Source organism: Scophthalmus maximus, chromosome 10 (assembly GCF_022379125.1).
Source record: "Scophthalmus maximus strain ysfricsl-2021 chromosome 10, ASM2237912v1, whole genome shotgun sequence".
In the NCBI taxonomy this organism is placed as follows: domain Eukaryota; kingdom Metazoa; phylum Chordata; class Actinopteri; order Pleuronectiformes; family Scophthalmidae; genus Scophthalmus; species Scophthalmus maximus.
In genome coordinates, this window is record NC_061524.1 from 19,142,585 (window position 1) to 19,155,244 (window position 12,660).

At 41.1% G+C, this 12,660-nt stretch overlaps 1 protein-coding gene and 1 long non-coding RNA gene across 12 annotated transcripts in view; one reads left to right on the forward strand and one right to left on the reverse strand.

Annotated features, from left to right (window-relative positions):
• LOC118283566 (girdin) overlaps window positions 1-12,660 on the forward strand; it is a 130,486-nt gene that overhangs the window by 27,158 nt on the left and 90,668 nt on the right. The gene's annotated exons all lie outside the window — the stretch shown is intronic.
• LOC118283567 lies at window positions 8,806-10,374 on the reverse strand. Its single transcript, XR_004784593.1, has 2 exons — window positions 10,241-10,374; window positions 8,806-8,982 (listed from the first exon to the last, which is right to left on the reverse strand). It is a non-coding gene; the product is annotated as an uncharacterized LOC118283567 (long non-coding RNA).

The following is a 12,660-nucleotide window of genomic DNA, read 5'->3' on the forward strand; positions in this document are numbered from 1 at the left end:
GAAGGCTGTCCTAGAGACTTGTTTTATGTGTGAGTCAAAGGATATGTCTTTGTCAAAGGTAACTCCAAGGTTCCTCACAGTAGAGCTGGAGGGCAAGGTAATACCATCCAAGGTAACTATATGATCAGATAATGTTTCTCTGAGGTGTTTAGGAGCCGAGTAAAAACTCATTTTTCTGAATTTAGAAGTAAAAAATAAAAAATGCATTCAGGCCTTTATGTCTTTAAGACAATCCTAAAGTTTGTCTACCTGATTAGTTTCATCTGGCTCTATAGATAAATACAGTTGGGTATCATCAGCGTAGCAATGGAAATTGATGTCGTGTTTTCCTATAGTAATGCCTAAAGGAAGCATATATAAAGTGAAAAGTATCGGCCCCAGCACAGAACCTTGAGGAACTCCATGACTCACTTTTGTATGAATGGAAAATGTGTTGTTAATGTTAACAAACTGACATTTATCAGATAAGTAGGACTTAAAGCATTGTAGTGCTGTTCCTTTAATCCCAATGTGTTCTAGTCTCTGTAACAGAATCTTGTGATCGATGGTATAAAATGCAGCAGTAAGATCTAAAAGGACGAGAATAGAAACATGTCCACTGTCTGAGGCAATGAAAAGGTCGTTGGTAACCTTAGCAGTGCTGTTTCTGTACTATGATGTTTTCTAAACCCTGACTGAAAGTCTTCAAGCAGACTATTCCTGTGTAAATAGTCACATAACTGGGTAGCAACAGATTTTTCAAGGACTTTAGAGATAAAGGGGAGGTTTGATATGTCTATAGATAGCTAAGAAATCTGGGTCTAGAGTCATTTTTTTGAGCAGAGGTTTAACTACTGCCACCTAAAAGGCCTTTGGTACATAGCCTGTTAATATAGATACATTGATCTGATCTATTATGGAACTATTGATTAAAGGTAATACATCCTTAAATAACCTTGATGGAATAGGATTTAAAAGACAGGTTGATGGCTTGGATGAAGTGACCAGGGAAGTCAGCTCAGCCAGATCTATAGGGGATAAGCATTCTAAATATAAATTAGACGATACTGTTGGTTCAGAGGCTACTTACTGGACAGTGTATCTATGCTATTAGTGGGAAAAAGCTGTTCAATTTTTTCTCTGATGGTAATAATCTTATTAGTAAAGAAGCTCATGAAATCATTGCTACTTCGAGTTGTAGGAATAGACTGTTCAGTAGAGCTTTTACTCTCTGTCAGCCTGGCTAGAGTCCTGAAGAGGAACCTGGGGTGTTTTTATCTTCCTCTATTAGTGAAGAATAATATTTGGTTCTAGCATTTCGGAGGGCTTACTTATATGCAATTAAACTATTTTTCCACTCTAATTGAGAATCATCTAGATTATTGCAACGCTACTTCCTCTCTAACCTACGTGACGTCTGTTTTAAAGCACGTGTTTGTGCATTAAACCATGGAGATGTCCTCCTCTGTTTGACTGTCTTCTTTTTCAGAGGGGCAACAGTGTTGAGTGTGGAACGTAGTTAGGCTGCTGCACTATCAACAACATCATCAATTTGTTTGGGAGTAAACTGTTGATAACTATCCTGCACTGTATCGACACATGGCAGTGGAGTAAATAATGATGGAACTTTTTCCTTGAATTTACTTAGAGTTTTCTGACAGACACCTGCTCTAATAGAACTTTTCTCCAAATTCTGTAAAGTTAATAATCAAGAATTCAAATGTAACTAAGTAGTGATGAGTATTATTATAAGAGGGAGGTGTTGAACTGGAGGCTCGCGTCTGAAATGGAGCTTTAACCCATGGGTTGAGGTTGCAACCACCAAGGCGACAAAAGCGTCAGCAGCCCAATATCTGAGCTACTGGTGGGAAAAGTAACCGACAGCCGGCCCCGAGACTTCAGTATCTGTCTATCTAGTATAGTATCTATCAACTCTTTATTTCAACCACAGATTATTTGTTATCTGTGGTTGGCCTGGATGTGCGCCACGCAGAAAACAGTCGGCCAATCAGAAGAGAGGCTCATGAATATTAAGTATACAGGCGAAAATCGCCCTGTTTCCTGAGATAGGAGCTATAAAACTATATTGTGATGGTTTTTGGCCTTCCCTGGCAGGCTTGTAAACCGCTGTATAAAGTTTGACTGTTTAAAGGGTAACAGAGGCCACCATTCATTTAGGGCAGGCTTGGCCCCAAAGATTTGCAAGGTTCTTTGGCAAAGCAGTGAAAATGGGTAATGCAGAAAAGGTTATCGGGCCTTCTTTAGCTGTTATTTTTATCATCTGTAGACTATGTTTATCACAGACCAATATGAGAATATTTTTGAAGCCCCTGTAAACACTGAAAGGGGAATGCAATTCAATTTGGATGTGAATTGGATTGTTCTATTTGGCTCGAGTCATAAAATAAATTTAACTCATTTAAGCCTTGCATTTTTTGTTTTTGATGGTTCTATAACTCTATCTGTGCTGTGATGGCTTTCCATGTGGCATACTTATCAACTTTTATTTTCCCATCATTTTGAACAGTCACACAAAGTAGTTTTCCTGATCAATCTATCATCCATCCATCCAGTTTTGAGCTTTAAAGACCTTCATGTTAAGATGTGTTTACAGTATACGCCCAGAGACACTCATCATATAATCCTAGCCTTGAATGGGAACTGAACATTGGCTCACCAAAATAACTGCATACATATCTGCAAGAATTTAAGTTGTATATATGTGTGCCTAGTGAGAGATAGCACGTAAGGGGGAATTCGCAGCAATAATGACCTAGAGTAGGTTCCCATATGCTAAAAAAGACCTATTTTAAGCACTAGAAGAGTTGCTGTATAAGGGGAAGCTAGAAGATGGGTTCTTCTTTCCTCTGTTAAGTAGTAATATATTACATGTAATCTGGATTATGTAATCAGATTACAAAAAAAATTGTAACTAATCAGACCAGATAACAAGCGCCGACCAGCAGGAGGCTGGCGAAGGCCCTCTTGTATTTGCTCTGTTTCTTATTAGGGCCTGAGCGCCGACCAGTAGGAGGCTGGCGAGGCCCCTTTTGTATTTCCTCTGTTTCTTATTATTAATGTCTTTCCTGATTGAGCTCATTTTTCATTGGTTTCACATGTATGAAAACTCACCAAATTTGCAGACTTGCTGGAAAGGTGTTGCAGGTTGGCCAGATCCACCTCAAACTTCCTCAGAAAACACTTTGATGATGTGATGTGAAGGTGTCTATGATGTTTCGACTAATGCCCTCACTGTGGCGTCGCGGCGAATTTAGATGTGCTGCCATGAAACATCAGACTACCATAACTCCACTCCATATGGTCATATCTTCACCAACTTTCAGTCCCCCACCCTCAACACATTTGCATGTCAATATTGAGCCATGGTCATAATGCCACCTACTGACAAAATAATGACTTATGTGACAAACATCATCCAAATTTACATGGTGCACTCAACACATCGTTAAGAGGGGCGAATCCTGATTTCTGAAATGGCTCTGCAGTCTAATTGTGGCAAAATGGCTCACCAGCGCCCCCTATAACATTTCAAAGTCAAGGCTCTCACCTTTAAATTTGATGTTGATGAACGAAATTCGCTACGCACATGTATCATTTGAGGAGCTATAAAAAAGCCTCTGTGAGCCATTAGCTCCGCCCACCTGGATGTCGGCCATTTAGATTTTTGTGTGCAAAAATGCTGCATTTCGGGACATCATACTTTAAAGAACTCCTCCTGCAGAATTAATCATAGCGACTCCATATTTGGTTGCTGTCATCTGAAGTACTTTGTGATGAAAAAGTTATCAAAAGATTTTTATGATGTCAAAACGTCATGGGCGTGGCCTCCTGGCAAAGTTAGATGTTGCTCTATGATAGGGGAATTTTATTTTACCTCCCAGGTTCAGCAGATCCACCTCAAACTTCCTCAGAAAACACTTGATGATGAAGACACGTCTGTGACGTTACAGCTAACTCCACTCCATGTGGTCATATCTTCACCAACCTTCTCAGGAATGAAAGCAGTCCCACCTTCAACACATTTGCAAGTCAATATTGAGCCATGGTCATAGCGCCACCTACTGACAACAGAGAGTATGACTTATGTGACCAACATCATCCAATTTACATGGTGCACTCAACACATCATGTACGCAGACACAGGATGTGAAATCTGCAACACGCCCCGACTTGCGACACGTAAGTGAGGGCCCGCTTGACACTGCTCGCAGTTTGAAAAACTGCACACAATGACATCCTCTAGTTAGAATTATAGCTAGATTGTCAAGGATTACTTGATTACATTTCGAGTTTGTCTTTAAAATGGGGCAATTGTAAAAATAACTAAAATATGAATCCTATTTACTCATGGAACAGTGTGACACAGGTGGATGAAATCCAAGCAGCTCTGTCTGTATACCCACTAGAGGTCACTTTTATTTTGCTGTATATGTTAATACCTGCATCTGTTTGTAAGGCTAATTTGATTTCTAAATGCTGAATGCTATGTTCTAGAGTATAACAACAATATAATGACAATATATTACTGTATACATTCCTCAACAATATATTATTGTATACAATCCTCACCAATATATTACTTGTACATTACTCCTCTCAGGTTGTCTGTTTTTTTAATGTTTAATTTTTTTATGATTTATAGATAATGATAATGGGGTTGTACAAATGCAGTCAATCAGCGGCCTCCGAGAGAGTGCGCATGAAACTTTAGAGAGCGCACACGCACCCGCGGAACACCCTGCTCGGGAACGCGCAGACACAGAGAGAGCAGGAAGGGGCTGTAGACTGAGAGCGACGGAGTAAACGAGGAGCGCGGAGAAAAGGAGAAAAGTTGAGAAACCGTGTTCACCACGTTCACTCAGACACGTGCACTCAGGCACGTTCACATTCATGTTCATACCATTCGATGTAAATCCGATTCACCTGCAGCTCATGTACTGTGCTGAAGACTGTTAAAGCCTGAAAAGAGAGAAGTCGTCCCCATCTGTGTTTTAATAGACACACCTGGAGCGAAGCTTGAAGCTGAATCAGCTAAGCAGTAGAAGTGTTAGACATACAGTCCTTTTATACAATCCTCACTAACGGGTATTCATTCCTGTTCATTTACATTTAATACAAGAAAGAATTTTGGGTAAGCGCTCGTCTTGCAAAAGTCGTGTAACTCATGTGACAAGAATTTAGGCCTGGGTGATATGGAAAAAATGTTATCATGATAATTATTTTCATATTGATTTATATCATGATATAAATCAAATCACTATTTCTGTCAAGCTTAAAGGTTGTGAGATGTGAAGATATTATAATATTTAAACCAAAGGTAATTGTGGTCCCGATAGTGACACTTTATGGTGGCGCACCGCTAATTCAATTTTAAAGTAGCTTTTATACACAAATATGTTACCACTTCATGCTAAACGTAAAGTTTCAGAAGCTGACTCACCTGGTCCTCTGCTGACTTGCTTCTCTAGCTGCGCGTATTCTGGAGTGTTTGTGCAACTGTATTTAACACAACGTTAGCAAACATGGCTACTTACCCGGAGGTTGGCTCCACCTAATGTAACTATATAATTGGTTCTTTGTTGCAGGTGATTATACATATATAAACACATAGTTATGTAAAATATATTCTATTTCTGTGAATAAATTCTTCAAAATATTGTACACTGTTGCTTTAAATATTAATTATTTTCTGTTAGAATTTGAACATGACAAATGTGCTGTAAAACATTATACAACTGCTACTGTATAATGCAGTTGTATAAATTCTACTGCTGCAACTGCTACATATGCTTTCGACACAGTTTGCAGCACAAACTACTACTCAGCTTCTTGTCGGACTTTAAATAGCCAAAATATCTCCACACTACCGAATTCCTCAGACCCGTCTTTTAAACAATGTCCTCGTCTTTTGAGCCATGGGCTCGCTCGAGTTAACATTTCCTGTCGTCATTTTCTCACTTATGTCGCTCTCACTCCTGACGGACTGATATGCAGGACCGCAGTAACCTAAACATCAACATGTGAGCTGCTGCTGACTGCGTCTAAAATTACATTTAGACTCCAGCAATTTCAAAAACATTAAGCCAGATTATTGAAATTAGAACCTTTTATTTTAAGATAGAAGCTTAAAGCTGCAGTCGGTACGATTGAGAGAAGTGTGGACTTAGTCTCAGAATTAAAATCCAACGAATCCTGCTCCCTTCCCCTCCCTCTCCGTGGTGCTTCGGTTCTGCCTCCACAGCTCCTCCCAGCAGCCTTGCCTGCGCAGGCTACTATGGCAGCTGAAGCCAGGCAAGGTACGTAGCATGAGGTTCCTACCAGAAGCTAACACGGACTACTGTCAACATTGCTAGACTATAACATGTTTTTAAGTTACTGTTGCCTCACATCATTAGGGTAAGGGTTAGCTACCTGTGACTTTTTGTGAAAGTCACAAGTAGTGTTTTTGAACGTAGGCGACAGTAAATCTGTTTATATTAACTTGTTTACATACCTAGCGTTACATAGCACATTAGCTACTACAGAGTGTTACATGGTAGGCCTTTAAATTAACAGCTTTATCTTCACATACGTCATTTGTTGCTTTGCATGATGACTGACGCTTTTTATCTATATTTTATTATAGGGCTGAACGATTAATTGCATTTTTGATAATATCGTGATGTGATAAAATGCGATTTTCTAACCGCAAGGGACGCGATTACATGGGTCACGTGATATGCGAGCTAGTGTAGCACTCGGTTCCAAGAACAAGCATCAGTCACGCTGCACTAACCTGCTGCGCAATGGCCTCAAGCTCGACAGAACAGTCGGAAACTGATACAGCGGAGACTTTAGTCTCGAAGAGGAACAGAACGTCGGTTTTAAAAAGGGCGATGCTGCGCAGCATCAGGTGTAGTGCAGAACATGCCGCGTTACCGTTGCTACTTCACGGGCCAACACCACCAACCTGTATCAGCGCTTGGCACAGTGCCACAGCATTACATTAGCGGAGCCAGAAGCAATGTTTGACAATTTAGTCCAGAAGAAAAGTAATTCGGTAATACGGGAGTGTTTCGGGTTTGAGCTGACAGATGTGCAACAAAAGAAAGTATTGTGCAAAGCATTCAGTGGCTACGTCCCGAGGCATCACCACCAACCTCTATCAGCGCTTGGCAAAGCGACTACATGACGAGTGTATGGCCAACAAGTCAGTGAAAGTAGTGATGAACACAGAACCACACGAGAGTTGTTTGAGACTGTTACTCTGTGTGAAAATGTCTCACGGTGCCACGGGAGACAATTATAATCTCAAATCGCAATCGCAATATCTGTTAAAAAAAACGCGATTTGATATTTTCCCCAAATCGTTCAGCCCTATTTTATAACATTATTAGAACTTTGAGACTGGTACACTGGACTTCGATGAGGATTTGGGAGCCAAAGACATAACTGATCTTTATGTGATGAGCAAGTTGGTATCTGCTGCTTGAATTGGTTTCATTCAAAGATGGTGTAGCTACACTTTTTTGCATTTCAGTTTATTTATTACACTTATATTTTAATATTCATGCAACCTCAGTATTTGCCTTGCAATGACGTGATTGGTTTCTCATTCCATAAATATACAACAATGTGAAGTTTACTTAATTTTTTATCAATAAACTTTTTGAATCAATTCAAGGCATTACAAATATATTAATTTGAGGTAATCAGATTCACTGGTTAAGTACGACAGAGGCAATATTTCAAAGAAAAGCATAACAAGTGGACAATGATTTAATATTTTCAACTAAACATAACAATTTCACTTATTAAGCAGGCAAATTTAAATTTTATTGTCGCTTCAATGGGCTTGCAACGAAGTTTAAAGGTGGGGTAGGCATTTTTTGTGAGAAGAACTTTCTGTCATATTACTTGAAACTCTCATAACGTACCGATAGCGATGAATACATTGAATGATCTGAAACTGAAACGAAAACAATCCCTCATCTGTGGCAGTGGCAGGACTGTAAAAACCACGACCAATCAGAAAGTTGAAGAAAATTATTGGATGAACCAGCTTTCTCTCTGCCTGCGCACACTCCTCTCGTTCACCAAACAGTGGGGCGCGTGACCACTCTCCTGCACGGCAAACAACCAGAGCAGAGGCTACAGCTACAGAGCTAAAGCTACAGCTCGCAGACTGAATTAAAGAAGAAAAGAGTTAAAGAAACGGCACAGAAAGTACAACAGCTTCCGGTCGCAACAGAAAGACAGCAGTAGAGACGGCTACGGACAAAAAGAGGATGGATACTACAAGAATTAGTAGTTGACGCTGAGTTGACGCTGGCGTCAACTCAGGGAGGAAAAGAGGGTGAAAGGTAATTATATACTTTGTTTTGTTCATTTTCTTGCACTGCGTAACCAACAGAACTGTGAGATAACGTGTTTATTAACCAGTTAGCTTCGCTGGAGGACACTAGGTATGTTAGCTAATGCTAGGTTAGCAGGGGTGTATCTACAGCTAACGCTGCCTGTGCGATCGCTGGGTGTCTTCATTGTATTTATGAGCAAATGTGGTTTGATTGTTTATATATTTTAGCTTTGAATGGGACATAACGCTACGTGTGTGTGGAGCGGCCGTAGTGAGAATGCCCAGTGTGCGTGGCTAGAGGCTTGTAGTAGCAGTTAATGAGCATATTGCAGTCTGCGTGCAATAATAAAGGCTGCAACGCCTCAAGTTCCATCAAGAACTCTCTGTGTTTTTCATCACGCTGCCCGACATGTGGGGTAGGTCCCGGAGCGAGGCAGACCTTCGGCCCTAGAGAAACCGTCTCCCTGCTCCCCGAATACTGTCTGGACGACGGGCAGGAAATGAAAGTACTGTTCAATCTAAGGTAATATGACTATTTCACTAAGTTGACCTCCTTTCTCTTATACCAGGTATGGCAAGTTGTACATGAAGAAGTCCAGGACCTGGAGGTTGTCTGCCACGGACCAGAGCAACAAGACCAGACGATCCTGTCAACAGCAAGAGAAGCAAGTCAGCAGAGGCTGAGAGTCAGCTTCTGATACTTTAGGTTTAGTATGAAGTGGTAACATATTTCTGCATAAAAGCTAATTTAAAATCCATATGGCAATGTTGTCAACAATTCCAAAGTGTAAACATTTATGCCAGGCGGATTGTTTTAATTTTTTTTACAGATGCTGAACCTCAGAACTAATTGTTATGATCTTCAATATTTATTTAAACAAAGTCATAACACATCCATATGAAAAAGTGGCTGGTCCACCAACAAATCATGAAAACAGAAAACTGTGTTTGTCATTGCAGATAATGCTGCTGTAGTGTTGTCTGTCTTTGTCAGTAAGTGGATTTATTCTTGTGACATTCTTTCTACAGGACCACTGCCTAAAGAGTCGACGACTACCTGTAGGAGTCCACCCACGCTATGGCCCATCATTAATGATGACTGGTGAATGATCACCAAGAGACTGTGTGTCAAACACCATCTCCTCTGTTTTTTTGTGTTGAGGATAAGATGGTGTTTGTCGCACCACTGTACAAAGTTTTGAATGGGAGACTTATGCTTCTGAACATCAGAATTGGTTTGAACAAGTCCTAGAATGAGTTCAGACAGTGTTCTGTTCACTCTGACTTGCTGGGTGCGGCTAGTGAGAAATGAAAGATACCACCTGATGATGAATGGATTGACATTGAGCTGGTTTAAACTATTGAGTAATATGTGTGGCTGCAAGTTGATGAATGCAGAGCTAAAATCAACAAACAATAGTCTACTGTACAACCAGCACTGCTCCCAATAGAACACACACACACACACACACACACACACACACACACACACACACACACACACACACACACACACACACACACTATCACACACACACAAGCACACACACAGGACTCAACCACTGTGCAATAACCAACTGTGCAATATTTATATTTATTCTCCATGCGCAACTATTGCTACTGCTCTGTACATATTAGTTATATTTTTATATTTTGTTATATTTTGTATATACATACTGCTTTTAAAAAATTCCTGTAAATTTCTTTCTATTCTGCTATTTCTTCTATATTCTCTCCACTGTGCTGCTGTAATGACCAAATTTCCCCATTGTGGGACGAATAAAGATATATCTTATCTTATCTAGCATAGGCCTTTGGTTTCTCCAGCACTAAGCTATTGATTGCATCGTCGGTGCCTCTTTGTTGTGTGTTAGCAAATTGGTATGTGTCTAGGTATGGGCCTACCTCAGATCTCCATCTGCTCACCATCAATCTTTCCATACATTTCATCACCACAGGGGTTAATGCAACTGGTCTGAAATCATTATATCCTTTAGGACGGGTTTTTTGGGCACAGGCATGATGACTGCTTTCTTCCATATTACTGGAACAGTGTTACTATTCACAGACCTCTGAAAGATGGGGTGCCAGGCTAATATTAATTTCTCCGCACATGTTTTTAACACAAATACTGAAATGACATCCTGTCCAGCGGCCTTCTTTACAGTAACGGTTTAAAAAAACAAACAGTTTCCACCTCTCTGGGGTCAATTAAGTGTCTTTCCACCCCATCAGTGGACATGTTTTCCAAAACGTTGCTGCATTCAGTTGAGAAATGTGTGTCGAACCTTTTATAAAAACTGTTCAATTAATTTGCTCTGGATAGCTCGTCCTTAGCATGTAATAATTTCTTATTGAATTTCATGTTGGTTGTAGTTTTCACAGAGTCCCATAGTTTCCAAATGTTCATGTTTTGTAGGTTGTCCTCAAGTGTCATCTTATGCTGTTGTTTTGCCTCTCAGTCTCTGGTTTAACTCTGATTGTTCTGCTCTTAGTAACAGTTGGTCTTTGTTCTTGAATGCAGTATTCTTCCTGTTAATACAGTCCTTGATCTCCTTTGTGATGAGAGGATTGCTGTTTGGGAAGACCTTTATTGTCTTTTTTAGGATCACAGAGTCGATGCAGAAATTGACATGAACATGAACTGTGGCCTGCATGTCATCTCAGAAGCCTGAGTGAAGCCAAACAAAGAAAAGAGCGCAAAGACTCTTGGACCCCCGCAGCGGCCTGCATCTCCCACCTTATTGGTAGATTTTCTTTCTCTCTGTGCGTGTTGAAAAACACAACGCCGGTACCGAGACAGAGCCGTTGCGACGGAACACTCTGTGAAATGATCCCTGCAGAAGGGAAGTTGACTTCGTCCCCGATCTCTAGTTACATGATTAAAGGTAGCTGCCGTTTAATGTCTTTAACGTCTCAAGCCCCACCTTTGTCTGACGGCATGTGACTTCCCAGGTTCAATTCAGTTTTATTTGTATAGCGCCAAACACAACATACATTGTCTCAAGGCACTTTACATAGTGAGGTCAATATAACAATATTACAGGGAAAACCCAACAAATCCCACAATGAGCAAAGCACTTGGCGACGGTGGAGAGAAAAAACTCCCTTTTAACAGGAAGAGATCTGACAGAACCACAGAACCGGACTCAGTTGTGGACGGTCATTTGTCTCGACCGGTTGGGGTGAGGAGAGAAATGGGGAAGAGAGGAGAGGTGGGCAGAAAGAGGGTGAGAAGAGAGACAGTAGGAGAAAAGAGAAAGAGAGGACAGTTGTAGAAGCGCCGCTTTAGTCTCTACCAGACTGATACTTATAAATGTTCAACAATCATGTTGTTGTTATTACTGTTAATAATAATAACAAAAATAATAATAATTAAAGCTGCGAGCAGCGATGATCGGGCCCTCGCACTCTCGCCGTCGGAGTCGCGCCGGCAGCCGCTCTCGACGCGTCCGCCGAGTCCCGCGACGGCCGGTCGGGACGCGCCGATTTCCCTTCCCCGTGTCCTCACTTTGAAAATGCCGTCTTCCCGACGGGTTCAGTTCGTGTCACCGACAGACTTCAGGTTGAAAAATAAAAACGGTCGACTTCCGGTTGACACACGGTTAAAACTTTCACAGTACAGTATCAGCATTGTCTCACAATTAAGCCGACCGAATTTGAGTTTTCTCCAGTGAACCTGCCAGGCAGAGGAAGTAAAAGTCAAATTTCTAACGACCTGTTACCATTAGGTGGCGCTATGACTTGTGTTAGATTATGACATTTTAGATGTGTTGAGGGTGGGACTGTTATCACGCCTGAGAAGTTTGGATCAGATTAGACCATGTACCTTTGATTTGGAGCAACTTCCTGTGCATGGCGAATCACGCTTCACCACGGCCACGCCTTTTGATGTAGACTAAATCTTTTGATATCGTTTGATCAGGGACGCCTCCTCTACGCGTTGCTAAAGTTTGAGGCGGATCCGAATAACCGCCTAAGAGGAGTTCATCAATGTGCGTCACCTTCCGTTCACTGCTTACGCCAAGGTAAAATCCAAAATGGCTGACTTCCGGTTGGGCGGAGCTAATTGCTCCCAGAGGCTTTTTTGTAGGTCGTTGGAAGATACACTAGCCGACCGAATTTCGTTCATCTACGTCAAATTTAAAGGCGGGGGCCATGACTTTGAAATGTTGTAGGGGGCGCTATGGAGCCATTTTGACATAATTTGACAAAAGACACATATCGGACATATCAACTTGCCACTCTGAACATGTCTGCCATGTTTCGTGAGAAACAAAGCATCATAAGTGCCTCAAACATGTATCGGTATTTGATGGCGAACA